Source organism: Lolium perenne, chromosome 6 (genome assembly GCF_019359855.2).
Source record: "Lolium perenne isolate Kyuss_39 chromosome 6, Kyuss_2.0, whole genome shotgun sequence".
NCBI classification, from domain to species: domain Eukaryota; kingdom Viridiplantae; phylum Streptophyta; class Magnoliopsida; order Poales; family Poaceae; genus Lolium; species Lolium perenne.
The window spans coordinates 84,128,833-84,154,744 of record NC_067249.2 but is presented as its reverse complement, the minus strand read 5'-3'; the positions used below and the strand labels follow the sequence as shown (position 1 = coordinate 84,154,744).

At 39.0% G+C, this 25,912-nt stretch overlaps 5 long non-coding RNA genes across 8 annotated transcripts; all 5 read right to left on the bottom strand.

The window, feature by feature from the left end:
• Positions 1-449: 449 nt before the first annotated feature.
• LOC139831961 (uncharacterized) lies at positions 450-1,463 on the bottom strand. Its single transcript, XR_011746379.1, has 3 exons — positions 1,305-1,463; positions 1,058-1,117; positions 450-562 (listed from the first exon to the last, which is right to left on the bottom strand). It is a non-coding gene; the product is annotated as an uncharacterized lncRNA (long non-coding RNA).
• Positions 1,464-7,167: 5,704 nt separating this feature from the next.
• On the bottom strand, positions 7,168-8,246 carry LOC139831960 (uncharacterized). Its single transcript, XR_011746378.1, has 3 exons — positions 8,147-8,246; positions 7,900-7,959; positions 7,168-7,403 (listed from the first exon to the last, which is right to left on the bottom strand). It is a non-coding gene; the product is annotated as an uncharacterized lncRNA (long non-coding RNA).
• Positions 8,247-10,594: 2,348 nt separating this feature from the next.
• LOC139831959 (uncharacterized) lies at positions 10,595-11,998 on the bottom strand. 2 transcript variants are annotated; one of them, XR_011746377.1, is made up of 4 exons: positions 11,770-11,998; positions 11,573-11,687; positions 11,326-11,385; positions 10,595-10,830 (listed from the first exon to the last, which is right to left on the bottom strand). It is a non-coding gene; the product is annotated as an uncharacterized lncRNA (long non-coding RNA). The 2 variants fall into 2 exon arrangements; XR_011746376.1 differs by having other exon boundaries at positions 11,573-11,998.
• Positions 11,999-14,155: 2,157 nt separating this feature from the next.
• Positions 14,156-15,400, bottom strand: LOC139831957 (uncharacterized). Of its 2 annotated transcripts, XR_011746375.1 has the most exons (4): positions 15,182-15,400; positions 14,985-15,099; positions 14,738-14,797; positions 14,156-14,241 (listed from the first exon to the last, which is right to left on the bottom strand). It is a non-coding gene; the product is annotated as an uncharacterized lncRNA (long non-coding RNA). The 2 variants fall into 2 exon arrangements; XR_011746374.1 differs by having other exon boundaries at positions 14,985-15,400.
• A 2,023-nt stretch (positions 15,401-17,423) lies between these two features.
• Positions 17,424-18,828, bottom strand: LOC139831956 (uncharacterized). Of its 2 annotated transcripts, XR_011746373.1 has the most exons (4): positions 18,600-18,828; positions 18,403-18,517; positions 18,156-18,215; positions 17,424-17,659 (listed from the first exon to the last, which is right to left on the bottom strand). It is a non-coding gene; the product is annotated as an uncharacterized lncRNA (long non-coding RNA). The 2 variants fall into 2 exon arrangements; XR_011746372.1 differs by having other exon boundaries at positions 18,403-18,828.
• Between the last annotated feature and the right edge of the window lie 7,084 nt (positions 18,829-25,912).

The following is a 25,912-nucleotide window of genomic DNA, read 5'->3' as shown; positions in this document are numbered from 1 at the left end:
TCGAGCATGACCTTGAACTTGCAGTTCACATTTTATGGTCAATTATGAACATGTGCAGAATTCTGAAAATTGCAATTTATGATATATAAAAATTGCAGTGGGATTTTTCCCACTCTTTTCCTTTAAAAAAAAGATTTGAACATGTGCGTTTGTAAGAGATATAAGAGAGGCAATTATAATCTAAGAGGTCATTATAGCAGCACCTATGCAGTAGGAGATCCATCCATGGTAGCACCAACACATTCATCATCAACGGAAACCTAAGCACAAAAACCATTTAGCTTCAACAAACAGAGTACTGTACAAACAAAACAATACAACTAAGATAATTATACATAGCTATTTAGTAGGAATTCATTTTAGAGCATAGCGGTACTACTTGTATGTGAAGGTCACATGTAGATCAACTATATTACATACATGTAAATCTCTTACAAATATACAAATTATAGTCTGCATTCAACTCTCCACTTGGTCATCTATCTCCGGATTTTTCTTCTCTTTTTAGCTTAGTTATTGACCTCATCACAACGCCACTTCTGGTCACATATATGAAGGAAAACTGCATACACATTCTCTGAGAAGTTAGAAATTACGCAAAAGCAAAAACAGGACATGTAATTTGCAAAACAAATCTCCAAGTGAATAAGATTTCTCTTCCAACAATTCTGTATTTTGTACTTTAAAACAATCAGATAACCAATCTAATTTTATTGTTCACTATCAAAGCTGTGCCACGGCATATGGAGGCCGTCTCTACTTATGAGCAAGCTATATGATCGCTTCACTTCTTAGAAAAGGTTAATTTATTTTAAGTTTGAAAATCTGAGATGCTAAGGATGCATGGAACTCAATAGCTTCAAGTGAAGCCTCTTTGTTTATGGCATCACTAATACTCTATTGGTAGCTTCCTAACCAATATATTTCATTTAAAGTAAATATTGCCATACAAAATAGAAATCAAACTCGGTAGTTGTCTTCTACCTATTTAGTTCACTTTATAATGCATGTTTGAATAAGCAATGATCTGTTTGACCCAAGAAAACAAAGGAAATACCTAAATAAAAATTGGCATTGGAGAGTGATTTCGGCGGCATTATCTTCCATCTTCTCCAAACTGCAATTTTAAAAAAAGTTAGATAGAATATGGTATTGTCAATGTTCATGTGAAAAAACGAAGCACTGCCTATATGCCTCTTCCATTTAAATTAAGTGCATTCATCGACTTTATCTTTAGAGCTTCTGTATGTAGCTTCTGAACTGAGTACCATCACCAGGAGCTGTAATTCTTTTTAACTAATCACCTGATTACGCTCATGGACTTTAGCTTTCGAGCTTCTGTGTATAACTTCTGAACCGAGTAGCAATCACCATGAACAGTAGATCTTCTTAGCTAACCATCTGAATATGGTCTTCGACCTGCAGTTAGGTCTATGTGGTCAGCTCTGAGCTTGTGCATTTTAACAGAAGTAACGAAACAAAAAAGAATCTGAGAGGTTACCATGGCAGTGACTGAAGAGGAGGAGTTCTATAAAATGATGGAATTCCCACTTACCACCAAATTTGAAAACATACCTATCCGTTTTCTCAACAGTTTGATTTGAACTAATAATCAAGTTATCTCGGAAGAACAAAAAACTTAGGGGAGTTGGCATAAATATTTTCTAAATGAATTTTAAGGATAAGTATAAGCTTACAAAATAGCATTACTTTGCACATCTTCTACCTCGTCACTGCACTAGTAGAAACAAGGGCTTTTATCCTGTCCTCGAAAGTGCTTTTGCACCGGATTTGGCACGAACCGGTGCTAAAGGGGTCATTAGCACCGGTTCGTGCGGTCTGCACGTCCAGGGGGCATTAGCACCGGTTCGTGCGGGATCTTTTGCACCGGTTCGTAACACGAACCGGTGCAAAAGGGTTGGCGTCAGCCACAAACTCTTTTGCACCGGTTCGTGTTACGAACCGGTGCAAAAGGTCTACCCTTTTGCACCGGTTCGTAACACGAACCGGTGCAAAAGGTTTTTCTGCTCCCCACGCGCCTCCACCCCCCCGTGGATCGCCTTTTTTAACATCAGTAAAATAGAAAAGAAAATGATAGATTATTCAAAAAAAAATCTTTTGAGATTCATGTATGTTATGCAACCTACTATTAGGGAAAATTAACAAATTTGAATTTTCACATTTATTGCAAAAAAATGTTTGAAAAATGGTAAAACCGCATTAACTTTTGCATACGACGTCGAAAAAAACGTATAATATATCAAAATCATCATGGGAAAAGTCAGGGTGAAGTCTTCCCTCGGTCCTGGTATGTTTCATTCATCGAGCACAATATTTATGGGGGAAGGAGAGTTGTTAGTGGTATGCATAAATAGTGATGGAAGATGGGCTATTATCAGTGATATCAATAGATGGTACTGCAGAATCTGAATAGCCAATGGCCTAGGAGAGTAGGCTTTTATGGAGCGGATTTTTCACAAGACATTACATTACATATGCTATATATTACAGACTGCTAGCAATCTAAACATGCTTCATGGCGTTTAACTCCTAACTATAGCGGCAAAATACATGTCATAAGTTCGGTCGCTTTCTTGATAGGCAAAAGGGGATCATAGCCCGGTAGGGGCCAGGCAAGGCGAGGTGTCGATGCTAGCGCGGCACTTTTTTGTGGTTGTACATTTTATAAATAGATTGTGCAGAGGAAGCAGATGTTGTGTGTAATATTAGTTGTACTCTGTTTGTAAATAGATTGCGCACCGAAAGTGCAGCACTTTGGTCACTTTGCCGACAGGAAAAAGCAGGTGTCGATGCTCTGATTGCTCTCTTTAATTGAAGATTCAGTGACGAAGCTATTGGCAAATATTAGTCGTACTCTGTTTTAGGTTGTGCGGAAACACAATTAGAACGTAGCAGACATTGTGCACACGCAGCATAAATAACGGCCTAGCTAGGCGGGCCGCGTCGGACGGTAGCTTAGCCGGGCAACGATAGAGGCTGATTGTTGTCAACACTGACGCAGCGAATGCGGCCTACACATATCAGGTTCAAACTTGAGAGGTCACAACCGTGAGGTGCAGATTTATCGAATTGAACCCTACCGGCCGTGTGTTTCGCATGCTCTCGACAACAATGATAATCAGCATAAAAAGAGCGAACATAAAAGAAAATTTTCATATATTTGGGTACCGCATGATAGGCGGGATAACAGACAATACGAAACAAACAACGAAGAAATCGGTAACGGGTCATCACATGAAAATGCATAGAAAATAAAAGAGTGGCTGCATACTTTTTGCACTGCCTAAAAACATAGAAACTAAGCACCGGCCCTATCCATTAAACCACTTGAGGTCTTGAGCTTCGCACATAGTCTTTGAACCGAGAAACCGTCAACATGAACTACCTTTTCTTTAGATGGATCATCGAGCATGACCTTGAACTTGCAGTTCACATTTTATGGTCAATTATGAACATGTGCAGAATTCTGAAAATTGCAATTTATGATATATAAAAATTGCGGTGGGATTTTTCCCACTCTTTTCCTTTAAAAAAAAGATTTGAACATGTGCGTTTGTAAGAGATATAAGAGAGGCAATTATAATCTAAGAGGTCATTATAGCAGCACCTATGCAGTAGGAGATCCATCCATGGTAGCACCAACACATTCATCATCAACGGAAACCTAAGCACAAAAACCATTTAGCTTCAACAAACAGAGTAATCGTACAAACAAAACAATACAACTAAGATAATTATACATAGCTATTTAGTAGGAATTCATTTTAGAGCATAGCGGTACTACTTGTATGTGAAGGTCACATGTAGATCAACTATATTACATACATGTAAATCTCTTACAAAGATACAAATTATAGTCTCGCATTCAACTCTCCACTTTGTCATCTATCTCCGGATTTTTCTTCTCTTTTTAGCTTAGTTATTGACCTCATCACAACGCCACTTCGGTCACATATATGAAGGAAAACTGCATACACATTCTCTGAGAAGTTAGAAATTACGCAAAAGCAAAAACAGGACATGTAATTTGCAAAACAAATCTCCAAGTGAATAAGATTTCTCTTCCAACAATTCTGTATTTTGTACTTTAAAACAATCAGATAACCAATCTAATTTCTATTGTTCACTATCAAAGCTGTGCCACGGCATATGGAGGCCGTCTCTACTTATGAGCAAGCTATATGATCGCTTCACTTCTTAGAAAAGGTTAATTTATTTTAAGTTTGAAAATCTGAGATGCTAAGGATGCATGGAACTCAATAGCTTCAAGTGAAGCCTCTTTGTTTATGGCATCACTAATACTCTATTGGTAGCTTCCTAACCAATATATTTCATTTAAAGTAAATATTGCCATACAAAATAGAAATCAAACTCGGTAGTTGTCTTCTACCTATTTAGTTCACTTTATAATGCATGTTTGAATAAGCAATGATCTGTTTGACCCAAGAAAACAAAGGAAATACCTAAATAAAAATTGGCATTGGAGAGTGATTTCGGCGGCATTATCTTCCATCTTCTCCAAACTGCAATTTTAAAAAAAGTTAGATAGAATATGGTATTGTCAATGTTCATGTGAAAAAACGAAGCACTGCCTATATGCCTCTTCCATTTAAATTAATTGCATTCATCGACTTTATCTTTAGAGCTTATGTATGTAGCTTCTGAACTGAGTACCATCACCAGGAGCTGTAATTCTTTTTAACTAATCACCTGATTACGCTCATGGACTTTAGCTTTCGAGCTTCTGTGTATAACTTCTGAACCGAGTAGCAATCACCATGAACAGTAGATCTTCTTAGCTAACCATCTGAACATGGTCTTCGACCTGCAGTTAGGTCTATGTGGTCAGCTCTGAGCTTGTGCATTTTAACAGAAATAACGAAACAAAAAAGAATCTGAGAGGTTACCATGGCAGTAACTGAAGAGGAGTTCTATAAAATGATGGAATTCCCACTTACCACCAAATTTGAAAACATACCTATCCGTTTTCTCAACAGTTTGATTTGAACTAATAATCAAGTTATCTCGGAAGAACAAAAAACTTAGGGGAGTTGGCATAAATATTTTCTAAATGAATTTTAAGGATAAGTATAAGCTTACAAAATAGCATTACTTTGCACATCTTCTACCTCGTCACTGCACTAGTAGAAACAAGGGCTTTTATCCTGTCCTCGAAAGTGCTTTTGCACCGGATTTGGCACGAACCGGTGCTAAAGGGGTCATTAGCACCGGTTCGTGCGGTCTGCACGTCCAGGGGGCATTAGCACCGGTTCGTGCGGGATCTTTTGCACCGGTTCGTAACACGAACCGGTGCAAAGGGTTAGCGTCGACCACAAACTCTTTTGCACCGGTTCGTGTTAAGAACCGGTGCAAAGGTCTACCCTTTGCACCGGTTCGTAATACGAACCGGTGCAAAAGGTTTTTCTGCTCCCCACGCACCTCCACCCCGTGGATCGCCTTTTTTAACAACGTAAAATAGAAAAGAAAATGATAGATTATTCAAAAAAAAAATCTTTTGAGATTCATGTATGTTATGCAACCTACTATTAGGGAAAATTAACAAATTTGAATTTTCACATTTATTGCAAAAAATGTTTGAAAAATGGTAAAACCGCATTAACTTTTGCATACGACGTCGAAAAAAAACGTATAATATATCAAAATCATCATGGGAAAAGTCGTGTGAAGTCTTCCCTCGGTCCTGGTATGTTTCATTCATCGAGCACAATATTTATGGGGGAAGGAGAGTTGTTAGTGGTATGCATAAATAGTGATGGAAGATGGGCTATTATCGATGATATCAATAGATGGTACTGCAGAATCTGAATAGCCAATGGCCTAGGAGAGTAGGCTTTTATGGAGCGGATTTTTCACAAGACATTACATTACATATGCTATATATTACAGGACTGCTAGCAATCTAAACATGCTTCATGGCGTTTAACTCCTAACTATAGCGGCAAAATACATGTCATAAGTTCGGTCGCTTTGCTGATAGGCAAAAGGGGATCATAGCCCGGTAGGGGCCAGGCAAGGCGAGGTGTCGATGCTAGCGCGGCACTTTTTTGTGGTTGTACATTTTATAAATAGATTGTGCAAGAGGAAGCAGATGTTGTGTGTAATATTAGTTGTACTGTTTGTAAATAGATTGCGCACTGAAAGTGCAGCACTTTGGTCACTTTGCCGACAGAAAGCAGTGTCGATGCTCTGATTGCTCTCTTTAATTGAAGATTCAGTGACGAAGCTATTGGCAAATATTAGTCGTACTCTGTTTTAGGTTGTGCGGAAACACAATTAGAACGTAGCAGTACATTGTGCACACGCAGCATAAATAACGGCCTAGCTAGGCGGGCCGCGTCGACGGTAGCTTAGCCGGGCAACGATAGAGGCTGATTGTTGTCAACAGACTGACGCAGCGAATGCGGCCTACACATATCAGGTTCAAACTTGAGAGGTCACAACCGTGAGGTGCAGATTTACTGAATTGAACCCTACCGGCCGTGTGTTTCTGCATGCTCTCGACAACAATGATAATCAGCATAAAAAGAGCGAACATAAAAGAAAATTTTCATATATTTGGGTACCGCAGATAGGCGGGATAACAGACAATACGAAACAAACAACGAAGAAATCGGTAACGGGTCATCACATGAAAATGCATAGAAAATAAAAAGAGTGGCTGCATACTTTTTGCCTTGCCTAAAAACATAGAAACTAAGCACCGGCCCTATCCATTAAACCACTTGAGGTCTTGAGCTTCGCACATAGTCTTTGAACCGAGAAACTGTCAACATGAACTACCTTTTCTTTAGATGGATCACTGAGCATGACCTTGAACTTGCAGTTCACATTTTATGGTCAATTATGAACATGTGCAGAATTCTGAAAATTGCAATTTATGATATATAAAAATTGCAGTGGGATTTTTCCCACTCTTTTCCTTTAAAAAAAAGATTTGAACATGTGCGTTTGTAAGAGATATAAGAGAGGCAATTATAATCTAAGAGGTCATTATAGCAGCACCTATGCAGGAGGCGATCCATCCTTGGTCGCACCAACACATTCATCATCAACGGAAACCTAAGCACAAAAACCATTTAGCTTCAACAAACAGTAGATCGTACAAACAAAACAATACAACTAAGATAATTATACATAGCTATTTAGTAGGAATTCATTTTAGAGCATAGCGGTACTACTTGTATGTGAAGGTCACATGTAGATCAACTATATTACATACATGTAAATCTCTTACAAAGATACAAATTATAGTCTGCATTCAACTCTCCACTTGGTCATCTATCTCCGGATTTTTCTTCTCTTTTTAGCTTAGTTATTGACCTCATCACAACGCCACTTCTGGTCACATATATGAAGGAAAACTGCATACACATTCTCTGAGAAGTTAGAAATTACGCAAAAGCAAAAACAGGACATGTAATTTGCAAAACAAATCTCCAAGTGAATAAGATTTCTCTTCCAACAATTCTGTATTTTGTACTTTAAAACAATCAGATAACCAATCTAATTTCTATTGTTCACTATCAAAGCTGTGCCACGGCATATGGAGGCCGTCTCTACTTATGAGCAAGCTATATGATCGCTTCACTTCTTAGAAAAGGTTAATTTATTTTAAGTTTGAAAATCTGAGATGCTAAGGATGCATGGAACTCAATAGCTTCAAGTGAAGCCTCTTTGTTTATGGCATCACTAATACTCTATTGGTAGCTTCCTAACCAATATATTTCATTTAAAGTAAATATTGCCATACAAAATAGAAATCAAACTCGGTAGTTGTCTTCTACCTATTTAGTTCACTTTATAATGCATGTTTGAATAAGCAATGATCTGTTTGACCCAAGAAAACAAAGGAAATACCTAAATAAAAATTGGCATTGGAGAGTGATTTCGGCGGCATTATCTTCCATCTTCTCCAAACTGCAATTTTAAAAAAAGTTAGATAGAATATGGTATTGTCAATGTTCATGTGAAAAAACGAAGCACTGCCTATATGCCTCTTCCATTTAAATTAATTGCATTCATCGACTTTATCTTTAGAGCTTATGTATGTAGCTTCTGAACTGAGTACCATCACCAGGAGCTGTAATTCTTTTTAACTAATCACCTGATTACGCTCATGGACTTTAGCTTTCGAGCTTCTGTGTATAACTTCTGAACCGAGTAGCAATCACCATGAACAGTAGATCTTCTTAGCTAACCATCTGAACATGGTCTTCGACCTGCAGTTAGGTCTATGTGGTCAGCTCTGAGCTTGTGCATTTTAACAGAAATAACGAAACAAAAAGAATCTCGAGAGGTTACCATGGCGATCGAAGAGGAGTTCTATAAAATGATGGAATTCCCACTTACCACCAAATTTGAAAACATACCTATCCGTTTTCTCAACAGTTTGATTTGAACTAATAATCAAGTTATCTCGGAAGAACAAAAAACTTAGGGGAGTTGGCATAAATATTTTCTAAATGAATTTTAAGGATAAGTATAAGCTTACAAAATAGCATTACTTTGCACATCTTCTACCTCGTCACTGCACTAGTAGAAACAAGGGCTTTTATCCTGTCCTCGAAAGTGCTTTTGCACTGATTTGGCACGAACCGGTGCTAAAGGGGTCATTAGCACCGGTTCGTGCGGTGTCCACGTCCAGGGGGCATTAGCACCGGTTCGTGCGGGATCTTTTGCACCGGTTCGTAACACGAACCGGTGCAATAGGGTTGGCGTCAGCCACAAACTCTTTTGCACCGGTTCGTGTTACGACCCGGTGCAAATGGTCTCCCCTTTTGCTCCGGTTCGTAACACGACCCGGTGCAAAAGGTTTTTCTGCTCCCCACGCACCTCCACCCCCCCCCCCGTGGATCGCCTTTTTTAACACTGTAAAATAGAAAAGAAAATGATAGATTATTCAAAAAAAAAATCTTTTGAGATTCATGTATGTTATGCAACCTACTATTAGGGAAAATTAACAAATTTGAATTTTCACATTTATTGCAAAAAATGTTTGAAAAATGGTAAAACCGCATTAACTTTTGCATACGACGTCGAAAAAAAACGTATAATATATCAAAATCATCGTGGGAAAAGTCAGGGTGAAGTCTTCCCTCGGTCCTGGTATGTTTCGTTCATCGAGCACAATATTTATGGGGGAAGGAGAGTTGTTAGTGGTATGCATAAATAGTGATGGAAGATGGGCTATTATCAGTGATATCAATAGATGGTACTGCAGAATCTGAATAGCCAATGGCCTAGGAGAGTAGGCTTTTATGGAGCGGATTTTTCACAAGACATTACATTACATATGCTATATATTACAGGACTGCTAGCAATCTAAACATGCTTCATGGTGTTTAACTCCTAACTATAGCGGCAAAATACATGTCATAAGTTCGGTCGCTTTGCTGACAGGCAAAAGGGGATCATAGCCCGGTAGGGGCCAGGCAAGGCGAGGTGTCGATGCTAGCGCGGCACTTTTTTGTGGTTGTACATTTTATAAATAGATTGTGCAGAGGAAGCAGATGTTGTGTGTAATATTAGTTGTACTCTGTTTGTAAATAGATTGCGCACTGAAAGTGCAGCACTTTGGTCACTTTGCCGACGGGAAAAAGCAGTGTCGATGCTCTGATTGCTCTCTTTAATTGAAGATTCAGTGACGAAGCTATTGGCAAATATTAGTCGTACTCTGTTTTAGGTTGTGCGGAAACACAATTAGAACGTAGCAAAGACATTGTGCACACGCAGCATAAATAACGGCCTAGCTAGGCGGGCCGCGTCGACGGTAGCTTAGCCGGGCAACGATAGAGGCTGATTGTTGTCAACAGACTGACGCAGCGAATGCGGCCTACACATATCAGGTTCAAACTTGAGAGGTCACAACCGTGAGGTGCAGATTTACTGAATTGAACCCTACCGGCCGTGTGTTTCTGCATGCTCTCGACAACAATGATAATCAGCATAAAAAGAGCGAACATAAAAGAAAATTTTCATATATTTGGGTACCGCAGATAGGCAGGATAACAGACAATACGAAACAAACAACGAAGAAATCGGTAACGGGTCATCACATGAAAATGCATAGAAAATAAAAGAGTGGCTGCATACTTTTTGCACTGCCTAAAAACATAGAAACTAAGCACCGGCCCTATCCATTAAACCACTTGAGGTCTTGAGCTTCTGCACATAGTCTTTGAACCGAGAAACTGTCAACATGAACTACCTTTTCTTTAGATGGATCACTGAGCATGACCTTGAACTTGCAGTTCACATTTTATGGTCAATTATGAACATGTGCAGAATTCTGAAAATTGCAATTTATGATATATAAAAATTGCAGTGGGATTTTTCCCACTCTTTTCCTTTAAAAAAAAGATTTGAACATGTGCGTTTGTAAGAGATATAAGAGAGGCAATTATAATCTAAGAGGTCATTATAGCAGCACCTATGCAGTAGGAGATCCATCCATGGTAGCACCAACACATTCATCATCAACGGAAACCTAAGCACAAAAACCATTTAGCTTCAACAAACAGAGTACTGTACAAACAAAACAATACAACTAAGATAATTATACATAGCTATTTAGTAGGAATTCATTTTAGAGCATAGCGGTACTACTTGTATGTGAAGGTCACATGTAGATCAACTATATTACATACATGTAAATCTCTTACAAAGATACAAATTATAGTCTGCATTCAACTCTCCACTTGGTCATCTATCTCCGGATTTTTCTTCTCTTTTTAGCTTAGTTATTGACCTCATCACAACGCCACTTCTGGTCACATATATGAAGGAAAACTGCATACACATTCTCTGAGAAGTTAGAAATTACGCAAAAGCAAAAACAGGACATGTAATTTGCAAAACAAATCTCCAAGTGAATAAGATTTCTCTTCCAACAATTCTGTATTTTGTACTTTAAAACAATCAGATAACCAATCTAATTTTATTGTTCACTATCAAAGCTGTGCCACGGCATATGGAGGCCGTCTCTACTTATGAGCAAGCTATATGATCGCTTCACTTCTTAGAAAAGGTTAATTTATTTTAAGTTTGAAAATCTGAGATGCTAAGGATGCATGGAACTCAATAGCTTCAAGTGAAGCCTCTTTGTTTATGGCATCACTAATACTCTATTGGTAGCTTCCTAACCAATATATTTCATTTAAAGTAAATATTGCCATACAAAATAGAAATCAAACTCGGTAGTTGTCTTCTACCTATTTAGTTCACTTTATAATGCATGTTTGAATAAGCAATGATCTGTTTGACCCAAGAAAACAAAGGAAATACCTAAATAAAAATTGGCATTGGAGAGTGATTTCGGCGGCATTATCTTCCATCTTCTCCAAACTGCAATTTTAAAAAAAGTTAGATAGAATATGGTATTGTCAATGTTCATGTGAAAAAACGAAGCACTGCCTATATGCCTCTTCCATTTAAATTAAGTGCATTCATCGACTTTATCTTTAGAGCTTCTGTATGTAGCTTCTGAACTGAGTACCATCACCAGGAGCTGTAATTCTTTTTAACTAATCACCTGATTACGCTCATGGACTTTAGCTTTCGAGCTTCTGTGTATAACTTCTGAACCGAGTAGCAATCACCATGAACAGTAGATCTTCTTAGCTAACCATCTGAATATGGTCTTCGACCTGCAGTTAGGTCTATGTGGTCAGCTCTGAGCTTGTGCATTTTAACAGAAGTAACGAAACAAAAAAGAATCTGAGAGGTTACCATGGCAGTAACTGAAGAGGAGGAGTTCTATAAAATGATGGAATTCCCACTTACCACCAAATTTGAAAACATACCTATCCGTTTTCTCAACAGTTTGATTTGAACTAATAATCAAGTTATCTCGGAAGAACAAAAAACTTAGGGGAGTTGGCATAAATATTTTCTAAATGAATTTTAAGGATAAGTATAAGCTTACAAAATAGCATTACTTTGCACATCTTCTACCTCGTCACTGCACTAGTAGAAACAAGGGCTTTTATCCTGTCCTCGAAAGTGCTTTTGCACCGGATTTGGCACGAACCGGTGCTAAAGGGGTCATTAGCACCGGTTCGTGCGGTCTGCACGTCCAGGGGGCATTAGCACCGGTTCGTAACACGAACCGGTGCAAAAGGGTTGGCGTCGGCCACAAACTCTTTTGCACCGGTTCGTGTTACGAACCGGTGCAAAAGGTCTACCCTTTTGCACCGGTTCGTAACACGAACCGGTGCAAAAGGTTTTTCTGCTCCCCACGCACCTCCACCCCCCCCCCCCCCGTGGATCGCCTTTTTTAACACTGTAAAATAGAAAAGAAAATGATAGATTATTCAAAAAAAAAATCTTTTGAGATTCATGTATGTTATGCAACCTACTATTAGGGAAAATTAACAAATTTGAATTTTCACATTTATTGCAAAAAATGTTTGAAAAATGGTAAAACCGCATTAACTTTTGCATACGACGTCGAAAAAAACGTATAATATATCAAAATCATCATGGGAAAAGTCAGGGTGAAGTCTTCCCTCGGTCCTGGTATGTTTCATTCATCGAGCACAATATTTATGGGGGAAGGAGAGTTGTTAGTGGTATGCATAAATAGTGATGGAAGATGGGCTATTATCAGTGATATCAATAGATGGTACTGCAGAATCTGAATAGCCAATGGCCTAGGAGAGTAGGCTTTTATGGAGCGGATTTTTCACAAGACATTACATTACATATGCTATATATTACAGGACTGCTAGCAATCTAAACATGCTTCATGGCGTTTAACTCCTAACTATAGCGGCAAAATACATGTCATAAGTTCGGTCGCTTTGCTGATAGGCAAAAGGGGATCATAGCCCGGTAGGGGCCAGGCAAGGCGAGGTGTCGATGCTAGCGCGGCACTTTTTTGTGGTTGTACATTTTATAAATAGATTGTGCAGAGGAAGCAGATGTTGTGTGTAATATTAGTTGTACTCTGTTTGTAAATAGATTGCGCACTGAAAGTGCAGCACTTTGGTCACTTTGCTGACAGGAAAAAGCAGGTGTCGATGCTCTGATTGCTCTCTTTAATTGAAGATTCAGTGACGAAGCTATTGGCAAATATTAGTCGTACTCTGTTTTAGGTTGTGCGGAAACACAATTAGAACGTAGCAGTACATTGTGCACACGCAGCATAAATAACGGCCTAGCTAGGCGGGCCGCGTCGACGGTAGCTTAGCCGGGCAACGATAGAGGCTGATTGTTGTCAACAGACTGACGCAGCGAATGCGGCCTACACATATCAGGTTCAAACTTGAGAGGTCACAACCGTGAGGTGCAGATTTACTGAATTGAACCCTACCGGCCGTGTGTTTCTGCATGCTCTCGACAACAATGATAATCAGCATAAAAAGAGCGAACATAAAAGAAAATTTTCATATATTTGGGTACCGCAGATAGGCAGGATAACAGACAATACGAAACAAACAACGAAGAAATCGGTAACGGGTCATCACATGAAAATGCATAGAAAACAAAAGAGTGGCTGCATACTTTTTGCACTGCCTAAAAACATAGAAACTAAGCACCGGCCCTATCCATTAAACCACTTGAGGTCTTGAGCTTCTGCACATAGTCTTTGAACCGAGAAACTGTCAACATGAACTACCTTTTCTTTAGATGGATCACTGAGCATGACCTTGAACTTGCAGTTCACATTTTATGGTCAATTATGAACATGTGCAGAATTCTGAAAATTGCAATTTATGATATATAAAAATTGCAGTGGGATTTTTCCCACTCTTTTCCTTTAAAAAAAAGATTTGAACATGTGCGTTTGTAAGAGATATAAGAGAGGCAATTATAATCTAAGAGGTCATTATAGCAGCACCTATGCAGTAGGAGATCCATCCATGGTAGCACCAACACATTCATCATCAACGGAAACCTAAGCACAAAAACCATTTAGCTTCAACAAACAGAGTACTGTACAAACAAAACAATACAACTAAGATAATTATACATAGCTATTTAGTAGGAATTCATTTTAGAGCATAGCAGTACTACTTGTATGTGAAGGTCACATGTAGATCAACTATATTACATACATGTAAATCTCTTACAAAGATACAAATTATAGTCTGCATTCAACTCTCCACTTTGTCATCTATCTCCGGATTTTTCTTCTCTTTTTAGCTTAGTTATTGACCTCATCACAACGCCACTTCTGGTCACATATATGAAGGAAAACTGCATACACATTCTCTGAGAAGTTAGAAATTACGCAAAAGCAAAAACAGGACATGTAATTTGCAAAACAAATCTCCAAGTGAATAAGATTTCTCTTCCAACAATTCTGTATTTTGTACTTTAAAACAATCAGATAACCAATCTAATTTCTATTGTTCACTATCAAAGCTGTGCCACGGCATATGGAGGCCGTCTCTACTTATGAGCAAGCTATATGATCGCTTCACTTCTTAGAAAAGGTTAATTTATTTTAAGTTTGAAAATCTGAGATGCTAAGGATGCATGGAACTCAATAGCTTCAAGTGAAGCCTCTTTGTTTATGGCATCACTAATACTCTATTGGTAGCTTCCTAACCAATATATTTCATTTAAAGTAAATATTGCCATACAAAATAGAAATCAAACTCGGTAGTTGTCTTCTACCTATTTAGTTCACTTTATAATGCATGTTTGAATAAGCAATGATCTGTTTGACCCAAGAAAACAAAGGAAATACCTAAATAAAAATTGGCATTGGAGAGTGATTTCGGCGGCATTATCTTCCATCTTCTCCAAACTGCAATTTTAAAAAAAGTTAGATAGAATATGGTATTGTCAATGTTCATGTGAAAAAACGAAGCACTGCCTATATGCCTCTTCCATTTAAATTAAGTGCATTCATCGACTTTATCTTTAGAGCTTATGTATGTAGCTTCTGAACTGAGTACCATCACCAGGAGCTGTAATTCTTTTTAACTAATCACCTGATTACGCTCATGGACTTTAGCTTTCGAGCTTCTGTGTATAACTTCTGAACCGAGTAGCAATCACCATGAACAGTAGATCTTCTTAGCTAACCATCTGAATATGGTCTTCGACCTGCAGTTAGGTCTATGTGGTCAGCTCTGAGCTTGTGCATTTTAACAGAAGTAACGAAACAAAAAAGAATCTGAGAGGTTACCATGGCAGTAACTGAAGAGGAGGAGTTCTATAAAATGATGGAATTCCCACTTACCACCAAATTTGAAAACATACCTATCCGTTTTCTCAACAGTTTGATTTGAACTAATAATCAAGTTATCTCGGAAGAACAAAAAACTTAGGGGAGTTGGCATAAATATTTTCTAAATGAATTTTAAGGATAAGTATAAGCTTACAAAATAGCATTACTTTGCACATCTTCTACCTCGTCCGCACTAGTAGAAACAAGGGCTTTATCCTGTCCTCGAAAGTGCTTTTGCACCGATTTGGCACGAACCGGTGCTAAAGGGGTCATTAGCACCGGTTCGTGCGGTGCACGTCCAGGGGCATTAGCACCGGTTCGTGCGGGATCTTTTGCACCGGTTCGTAACACGAACCGGTGCAAAAGGGTTGGCGTCAGCCACAAACTCTTTGCACCGGTTCGTGTTACGAACCGGTGCAAAGGTCTACCCTTTGCACCGGTTCGTAACACGAACCGTGCAAAAGGTTTTTCTGCTCCCACGCACCTCCACCCCCGTGGATCGCCTTTTTTAACAATCGTAAAATAGAAAAGAAAATGATAGATTATTCAAAAAAAAATCTTTTTGAGATTCATGTATGTTATGCAACCTACTATTAGGGAAAATTAACAAATTTGAATTTTCACATTTATTGCAAAAAATGTTTGAAAAATGGTAAAACCGCATTAACTTTTGCATACGACGTCGAAAAAAAACGTATAATATATCAAAATCATCGTGGGAAAAGTCAGGGTGAAGTCTTCCCTCGGTCCTGGTATGTTTCATTCATCGAGCACAATATTTATGGGGGAAGGAGAGTTGTTAGTGGTATGCATAAATAGTGATGGAAGATGGGCTATTATCAGTGATATCAATAGATGGTACTGCAGAATCTGAATAGCCAATGGCCTAGGAGAGTAGGCTTTTATGGAGCGGATTTTTCACAAGACATTACATTACATATGCTATATATTACAGGACTGCTAGCAATCTAAACATGCTTCATGGTGTTTAACTCCTAACTATAGCGGCAAAATACATGTCATAAGTTCGGTCGCTTTGCTGACAGGCAAAAGGGGATCATAGCCCGGTAGGGGCCAGGCAAGGCGAGGTGTCGATGCTAGCGCGGCACTTTTTTGTGGTTGTACATTTTATAAATAGATTGTGCAGAGGAAGCAGATGTTGTGTGTAATATTAGTTGTACTCTGTTTGTAAATAGATTGCGCACTGAAAGTGCAGCACTTTGGTCACTTTGCTGACAGGAAAAAGCAGGTGTCGATGCTCTGATTGCTCTCTTTAATTGAAGATTCAGTGACGAAGCTATTGGCAAATATTAGTCGTACTCTGTTTTAGGTTGTGCGGAAACACAATTAGAACGTAGCAGTACATTGTGCACACGCAGCATAAATAACGGCCTAGCTAGGCGGGCCGCGTCGACGGTAGCTTAGCCGGGCAACGATAGAGGCTGATTGTTGTCAACAGACTGACGCAGCGAATGCGGCCTACACATATCAGGTTCAAACTTGAGAGGTCACAACCGTGAGGTGCAGATTTACTGAATTGAACCCTACCGGCCGTGTGTTTCTGCATGCTCTCGACAACAATGATAATCAGCATAAAAAGAGCGAACATAAAAGAAAATTTTCATATATTTGGGTACATGAGATAGGCAGGATAACAGACAATACGAAACAAACAGCGAAGAAATCGGTAATGGGTCATCACATGAAAATGCATAGAAAATAAAAGAGTGGCTGCATACTTTTTGCACTGCCTAAAAACATAGAAACTAAGCACCGGCCCTATCCATTAAACCACTTGAGGTCTTGAGCTTCTGCACATAGTCTTTGAACCGAGAAACCCTCAACATGAACTACCTTTTCTTTAGATGGATCACTGAGCATGACCTTGAACTTGCAGTTCATATTTTATGGTCAATTATGAACATGTGCAGAATTCTGAAAATTGCAATTTATGATATATAAAAATTGCAGTGGGATTTTTCCCACTCTTTTCCTTTAAAAAAAGATTTGAACATGTGCGTTTGTAAGAGATATAAGAGAGGCAATTATAATCTAAGAGATCATTATAGCAGCACCTATGCAGTAGGAGATCCATCCATGGTAGCACCAACACATTCATCATCAACGGAAACCTAAGCACAAAACCCATTTAGCTTCAACAAACAGCAGTCTTTGTACAAACAAAACAATACAACTAAGATAATTATACATAGCTATTTAGTAGGAATTCATTTTAGAGCATAGCGGTACTACTTGTATGTGAAGGTCACATGTAGATCAACTATATTACATACATGTAAATCTCTTACAAAGATACAAATTATAGTCTGCATTCAACTCTCCACTTGGTCATCTATCTCCGGATTTTTCTTCTCTTTTTAGCTTAGTTATTGACCTCATCACAACGCCACTTCTGGTCACATATATGAAGGAAAACTGCATACACATTCTCTGAGAAGTTAGAAATTACGCAAAAGCAAAAACAGGACATGTAATTTGCAAAACAAATCTCCAAGTGAATAAGATTTCTCTTCCAACAATTCTGTATTTTGTACTTTAAAACAATCAGATAACCAATCTAATTTCTATTGTTCACTATCAAAGCTGTGCCACGGCATATGGAGGCCGTCTCTACTTATGAGCAAGCTATATGATCGCTTCACTTCTTAGAAAAGGTTAATTTATTTTAATTTTGAAAATCTGAGATGCTAAGGATGCATGGAACTCAATAGCTTCAAGTGAAGCCTCTTTGTTTATGGCATCACTAATACTCTATTGGTAGCTTCCTAACCAATATATTTCATTTAAAGTAAATATTGCCATACAAAATAGAAATCAAACTCGGTAGTTGTCTTCTACCTATTTAGTTCACTTTATAATGCATGTTTGAATAAGCAATGATCTGTTTGACCCAAGAAAACAAAGGAAATACCTAAATAAAAATTGGCATTGGAGAGTGATTTCGGCGGCATTATCTTCCATCTTCTCCAAACTGCAATTTTAAAAAAAGTTAGATAGAATATGGTATTGTCAATGTTCATGTGAAAAAACGAAGCACTGCCTATATGCCTCTTCCATTTAAATTAAGTGCATTCATCGACTTTATCTTTAGAGCTTCTGTATGTAGCTTCTGAACTGAGTACCATCACCAGGAGCTGTAATTCTTTTTAACTAATCACCTGATTACGCTCATGGACTTTAGCTTTCGAGCTTCTGTGTATAACTTCTGAACCGAGTAGCAATCACCATGAACAGTAGATCTTCTTAGCTAACCATCTGAATATGGTCTTCGACCTGCAGTTAGGTCTATGTGGTCAGCTCTGAGCTTGTGCATTTTAACAGAAGTAACGAAACAAAAAAGAATCTGAGAGGTTACCATGGCAGTAACTGAAGAGGAGGAGTTCTATAAAATGATGGAATTCCCACTTACCACCAAATTTGAAAACATACCTATCCGTTTTCTCAACAGTTTGATTTGAACTAATAATCAAGTTATCTCGGAAGAACAAAAAACTTAGGGGAGTTGGCATAAATATTTTCTAAATGAATTTTAAGGATAAGTATAAGCTTACAAAATAGCATTACTTTGCACATCTTCTACCTCGTCACTGCACTAGTAGAAACAAGGGCTTTTATCCTGTCCTCGAAAGTGCTTTTGCACGGATTTGGTACCGAACCGGTGCTAAAGGGGTCATTAGCACCGGTTCGTGCGGTCCGCACGTCCAGGGGGCAGGAGCACCGGTTCGTGCGGGATCTTTTGCACCGGTTCGTAACACGAACCGGTGCAAAAGGGTTGGCGTCAGCCACAAACTCTTTTGCACCGGTTCGTGTTACGAACCGGTGCAAAAGGTCTACCCTTTTGCACCGGTTCGTAACACGAACCGGTGCAAAAGGTTTTTCTGCTCCCCACGCACCTCCACCCCCCCCCCCCGTGGATCGCCTTTTTTAACACTGTAAAATAGAAAAGAAAATGATAGATTATTCAAAAAAAAAATCTTTTGAGATTCATGTATGTTATGCAACCTACTATTAGGGAAAATTAACAAATTTGAATTTTCACATTTATTGCAAAAAATGTTTGAAAAATGGTAAAACCGCATTAACTTTTGCATACGACGTCGAAAAAAAACGTATAATATATCAAAATCATCATGGGAAAAGTCAGGGTGAAGTCTTCCCTCGGTCCTGGTATGTTTCATTCATCGAGCACAATATTTATGGGGGAAGGAGAGTTGTTAGTGGTATGCATAAATAGTGATGGAAGATGGGCTATTATCAGTGATATCAATAGATGGTACTGCAGAATCTGAATAGCCAATGGCCTAGGAGAGTAGGCTTTTATGGAGCGGATTTTTCACAAGACATTACATTACATATGCTATATATTACAGGACTGCTAGCAATCTAAACATGCTTCATGGCGTTTAACTCCTAACTATAGCGGCAAAATACATGTCATAAGTTCGGTCGCTTTGCTGATAGGCAAAAGGGGATCATAGCCCGGTAGGGGCCAGGCAAGGCGAGGTGTCGATGCTAGCGCGGCACTTTTTTGTGGTTGTACATTTTATAAATAGATTGTGCAGAGGAAGCAGATGTTGTGTGTAATATTAGTTGTACTCTGTTTGTAAATAGATTGCGCACTGAAAGTGCAGCACTTTGGTCACTTTGCTGACAGGAAAAAGCAGGTGTCGATGCTCTGATTGCTCTCTTTAATTGAAGATTCAGTGACGAAGCTATTGGCAAATATTAGTCGTACTCTGTTTTAGGTTGTGCGGAAACACAATTAGAACGTAGCAGTACATTGTGCACACGCAGCATAAATAACGGCCTAGCTAGGCGGGCCGCGTCGACGGTAGCTTAGCCGGGCAACGATAGAGGCTGATTGTTGTCAACAGACTGACGCAGCGAATGCGGCCTACACATATCAGGTTCAAACTTGAGAGGTCACAACCGTGAGGTGCAGATTTACTGAATTGAACCCTACCGGCCGTGTGTTTCTGCATGCTCTCGACAACAATGATAATCAGCATAAAAAGAGCGAACATAAAAGAAAATTTTCATATATTTGGGTACCGCAGATAGGCAGGATAACAGACAATACGAAACAAACAACGAAGAAATCGGTAACGGGTCATCACATGAAAATGCATAGAAAATAAAAGAGTGGCTGCATACTTTTTGCACTGCCTAAAAACATAGAAACTAAGCACCGGCCCTATCCATTAAACCACTTGAGGTCTTGAGCTTCTGCACATAGTCTTTGAACCGAGAAACTGTCAACATGAACTACCTTTTCTTTAGATGGATCACTGAGCATGACCTTGAACTTGCAGTTCACATTTTATGGTCAATTATGAACATGTGCAGAATTCTGAAAATTGCAATTTATGATATATAAAAATTGCAGTGGGATTTTTCCCACTCTTTTCCTTTAAAAAAAAGATTTGAACATGTGCGTTTGTAAGAGATATAAGAGAGGCAATTATAATCTAAGAGGTCATTATAGCAGCACCTATGCAGTAGGAGATCCATCCATGGTAGCACCAACACATTCATCATCAACGGAAACCTAAGCACAAAAACCATTTAGCTTCAACAAACAGAGTACTGTACAAACAAAACAATACAACTAAGATAATTATACATAGCTATTTAGTAGGAATTCATTTTAGAGCATAGCGGTACTACTTGTATGTGAAGGTCACATGTAGATCAACTATATTACATACATGTAAATCTCTTACAAAGATACAAATTATAGTCTGCATTCAACTCTCCACTTTGTCATCTATCTCCGGATTTTTCTTCTCTTTTTAGCTTAGTTATTGACCTCATCACAACGCCACTTCTGGTCACATATATGAAGGAAAACTGCATACACATTCTCTGAGAAGTTAGAAATTACGCAAAAGCAAAAACAGGACATGTAATTTGCAAAACAAATCTCCAAGTGAATAAGATTTCTCTTCCAACAATTCTGTATTTTGTACTTTAAAACAATCAGATAACCAATCTAATTTCTATTGTTCACTATCAAAGCTGTGCCACGGCATATGGAGGCCGTCTCTACTTATGAGCAAGCTATATGATCGCTTCACTTCTTAGAAAAGGTTAATTTATTTTAAGTTTGAAAATCTGAGATGCTAAGGATGCATGGAACTCAATAGCTTCAAGTGAAGCCTCTTTGTTTATGGCATCACTAATACTCTATTGGTAGCTTCCTAACCAATATATTTCATTTAAAGTAAATATTGCCATACAAAATAGAAATCAAACTCGGTAGTTGTCTTCTACCTATTTAGTTCACTTTATAATGCATGTTTGAATAAGCAATGATCTGTTTGACCCAAGAAAACAAAGGAAATACCTAAATAAAAATTGGCATTGGAGAGTGATTTCGGCGGCATTATCTTCCATCTTCTCCAAACTGCAATTTTAAAAAAAGTTAGATAGAATATGGTATTGTCAATGTTCATGTGAAAAAACGAAGCACTGCCTATATGCCTCTTCCATTTAAATTAAGTGCATTCATCGACTTTATCTTTAGAGCTTATGTATGTAGCTTCTGAACTGAGTACTGATGGCGTGTATTTCACACGTTCGTTGGGCAACCCCAAGAGGAAGGTATGATGCGCACAGCAGCAAGTTTTCCCTCAGAAAGAAACCAAGGTTTATCGAACCAGGAGGAGCCAAGAAGCACGTTGAAGGTTGATGGCGGCGAGATGTAGTGCGGCGCAACACCAGGGATTCCGGCGCCAACGTGGAACCTGCACAACACAACCAAAGTACTTTGCCCCAACGAAACAGTGAGGTTGTCAATCTCACCGGCTTGCTGTAACAAAGAGTTAACCGTATTGTGTGGAAGATGATTGTTTGCAGAAACAAGAGAACAAGTATTGCAGTAGATTGTATTTCAGTAAAGAGAATTGGACCGGGGTCCACAGTTCACTAGAGGTGTCTCTCCCATAAGACGAACAGCATGTTGGGTGAACAAATTACAGTTGGGCAATTGACAAATAAAGAGAGCATGACAATGCACATACATATCATGATGAGTATAGTGAGATTTAATTGGGCATTACGACAAAGTACATAGACCGCCATCCAACTGCATCTATGCCTAAAAAGTCCACCTTCAGGTTATCATCCGAACCCCCTCCAGTATTAAGTTGCAAGCAACAGACAATTGCATTAAGTATGGTGCGTAATGTAATCAACAACTACATCCTTAGACATAGCATCAATGTTTTATCCCTAGTGGCAACAGCACAACACAACCTTAGAACTTTCTCACATCGTCCCTGTGTCAATGCAGGCATGAACCCACTATCGAGCATAAGTACTCCCTCTTGGAGTTACAAGCATCTACTTGGCCAGAGCATCTACTAGTAACGGAGAGCATGCAAGATCATAAACAACACATAAGCATAACTTTGATAATCAACATAACAAGTATTCTCTATTCATCGGATCCCAACAAACGCAACATATAGAAGTACAGATAGATGATCTTGATCATGTTAGGTAGCTCACAAGATCCGACAATGATAGCACAATGGGGAGAAGACAACCATCTAGCTACTGCTATGGACCCATAGTCCAGGGGTAGACTACTCACACATCACCCCGGAGGCGACCATGGCGGCGTAGAGTCCTCCGGGAGATGATTCCCCTCTCCGGCAGGGTGCCGGAGGCGATCTCCTGGATCCCCCGAGATGGGATCGGCGGCGGCGGCGTCTCTGGAAGGTTTTCCGTATCGTGGTTCTCGGTACTGGGGTTTTCGTCACGGAGGCTATTTGTAGGCGGAAGGGCGAGTCGGGGCCGGCGAGGGGCCACACCATAGGCGGCGCGGGCCCCCCCGGGCTGCGCAGCCACGTGGTGTCGCCACCTCGTGGCCCCACTTCGTGTGTTCTTCGGTCTTCGGAAGCTCCGTGGAAAAATAGGCCCTGGGCTTTGATTTCGTCCAATTCCGAGACGCTTTCCTTACGAGGATTTCTGAAACCAAAAACAGCAGAACACATACACTGGCACTTCGGCATCTTGTTAATAGGTTAGTTCCAGAAAATGCACGAATATGACATAAAGTGTGCATAAAACATGTAGATAACATCAATAATGTGGCATGGAACATAAGAAATTATCGATACGTCGGAGACGTATCAGCATCCCCAAGCTTAGTTCTGCTCGTCCCGAAGCAGTAAAACGATAACACGTATAATTTCTGGAGTGACATGCCATCATAATCCTGATCATACTATTTGTAAAGCATATGTAGTGAATGCAGCGATCAAAACAATGTGTATGACATGAGTAAACAAGTGAATCATATAGCAAAGACTTTTCATGAATAGCACTTCAAGACAAGCATCAATAAGTCTTGCATAAGAGTTAACTCATAAAGCAATAATTCAAAGTAAAGGCATTGAAGCAACACAAAAGAAGATTAAGTTTCAGCGGTTGCTTTCAACTTGTAACATGTATATCTCATGGATATTGTCAACATAGAGTAATATAATAAGTGCAATAAGCAAGTATGTAGGAATCAATGCATAGTTCACACAAGTGTTTGCTTCTTGAGGTGGAGAGAAATAGGTGAACTGACTCAACATTGAAAGTAAAAGAATGGTCCTCATAGAGGAAAAGCATCGATTGCTATATTTGTGCTAGAGCTTTGATTTTGAAAACATGAAACAATTTTGTCAACGGTAGTAATAAAGCATATGCATCATGTAAATTATATCTTATAAGTTGCAAGCCTCATGCATAGTGTACTAATAGTGCCCGCACCTTGTCCTAATTAGCTTGGACTACCTGGATTATCACCGCAATACATATGCTTTAACCAAGTATCACAAAGGGGTACCTCTATGCCGCCCGTACAAAGGTCTAAGGAGAAAGCTCGCATTTGGATTTCTCGCTTTTGATTATTCTCAACTTAGACATCCATACCGGGACAACATAGACAACAGATAATGGACTCCTCTTTTAATGCTTAAAGCATTCAACAACAATTAATTCTTTTCTCATTAGAGATTTGAGGATGTTTGTCCAAAACTGAAACTTCCACCATGGAACATGGCTTCGGTTAGCGGCCCAATGTTCTTCTCTCACAATATACATGCTCAAACCATTCAACTCAGAGTAGATCGCCCTTACTTCAGACAAGACGAACATGCATAGCAACTCACATGAAATTCAACAATGAGTTGATGGCGTTCCCAGTAAACATGGTTATCGCACAACAAGCAACTTAATAAGAGATAAAGTGCATAATTACATATTCAATACCACAATAGTTTTTAAGCTATTTGTCCCATGAGCTATATATTGCATAGGTGAATGATGGAATTTTAAAGGTAGCACTCAAGCAATTTACTTTGGAATGGCTGGAAAATACCATGTAGTATAGGTAGGTATGGTGGACACAAATGGCATAGTGGTTGGCTCAAGTATTTTGGATGCATGAGAAGTATTCCCTCTCGATACAAGGTTTAGGCTAGCAAGGCTTATTTGAAACAAACACAAGGATGAACCGGTGCAGCAAAACTCACATAAAAGACATATTGAAAACATTATAAGACTCTACACCGTCTTCCTTGTTGTTCAAACTCAATACTAGAAATTATCTAGACCTTAGAGAAACCAAATATGCAAACCAAATTTTAGCATGCTCTATGTATTTCTTCATTAATGGGTGCAAAGTATATGATGCAAGAGCTTAAACATGAGCACAACAATTGCCAAGTATCACATTACCCAAGACATTTATAGCAATTACTACATGTATCATTTTCCAATTCCAACCATATAACAATTTAACGAAGGAGAAACTTCGCCATGAATACTATGAGTAGAAACCAAGGACATACTTGTCCATACGCTACAGCGGAGCGTGTCTCTCTCCCATAAAGTGAATGCTAGGATCCATTTTATTCAAACAAAACAAAAAACAAAAACAAACCGACGCTCCAAGAAAAAGAACATAAGATGTGATGGAATAAAAATATAGTTTCAGGGGAGGAACCTGATAATGTTGTCGATGAAGAAGGGGATGCCTTGGGCATCCCCAAGCTTAGACGCTTGAGTCTTCTTGATATATGCAGGGGTGAACCACCGGGTGCATCCCCAAGCTTAGAGCTTTCACTCTCCTTGATCATGTTGCATCATACTCCTCTCTTGATCCTTGAAAACTTCCTCCACACCAAACTCGAAACAACTCATTAGAGGGTTAGTGCACAATATAAATTGACATATTCAGAGGTGACACAATCATTCTTAACACTTCTGGAAATTGCATAATGCTACTGGACATTAGTGGATCAAAGAAATTCATCCAACATAGCAAAAGAGGCAATGCGAAATAAAAGGCAGAATCTGTCAAAACAGAACAGTTCGTATTGACGAATTTTAAAATGGCACCAGACTTGCTCAAATGAAAATTCTCAAATTGAATGAAAGTTGCGTACATATCTGAGGATCATGCATGTAAATTGGCTTAATTTTCTGAGCTACCTACAGGGAGGTGGACCCAGATTCGTGACAGCAAAGAAATCTGGAACTGTGCAGTAATCCAAATCTAGTACTTACTTTTCTATCAACGGCTTAACTTGGCACAACAAAACACAAAACTAAGATAAGGAGAGGATGCTACAGTAGTAAACAACTTCCAAGACACAAAATAAAAACAAA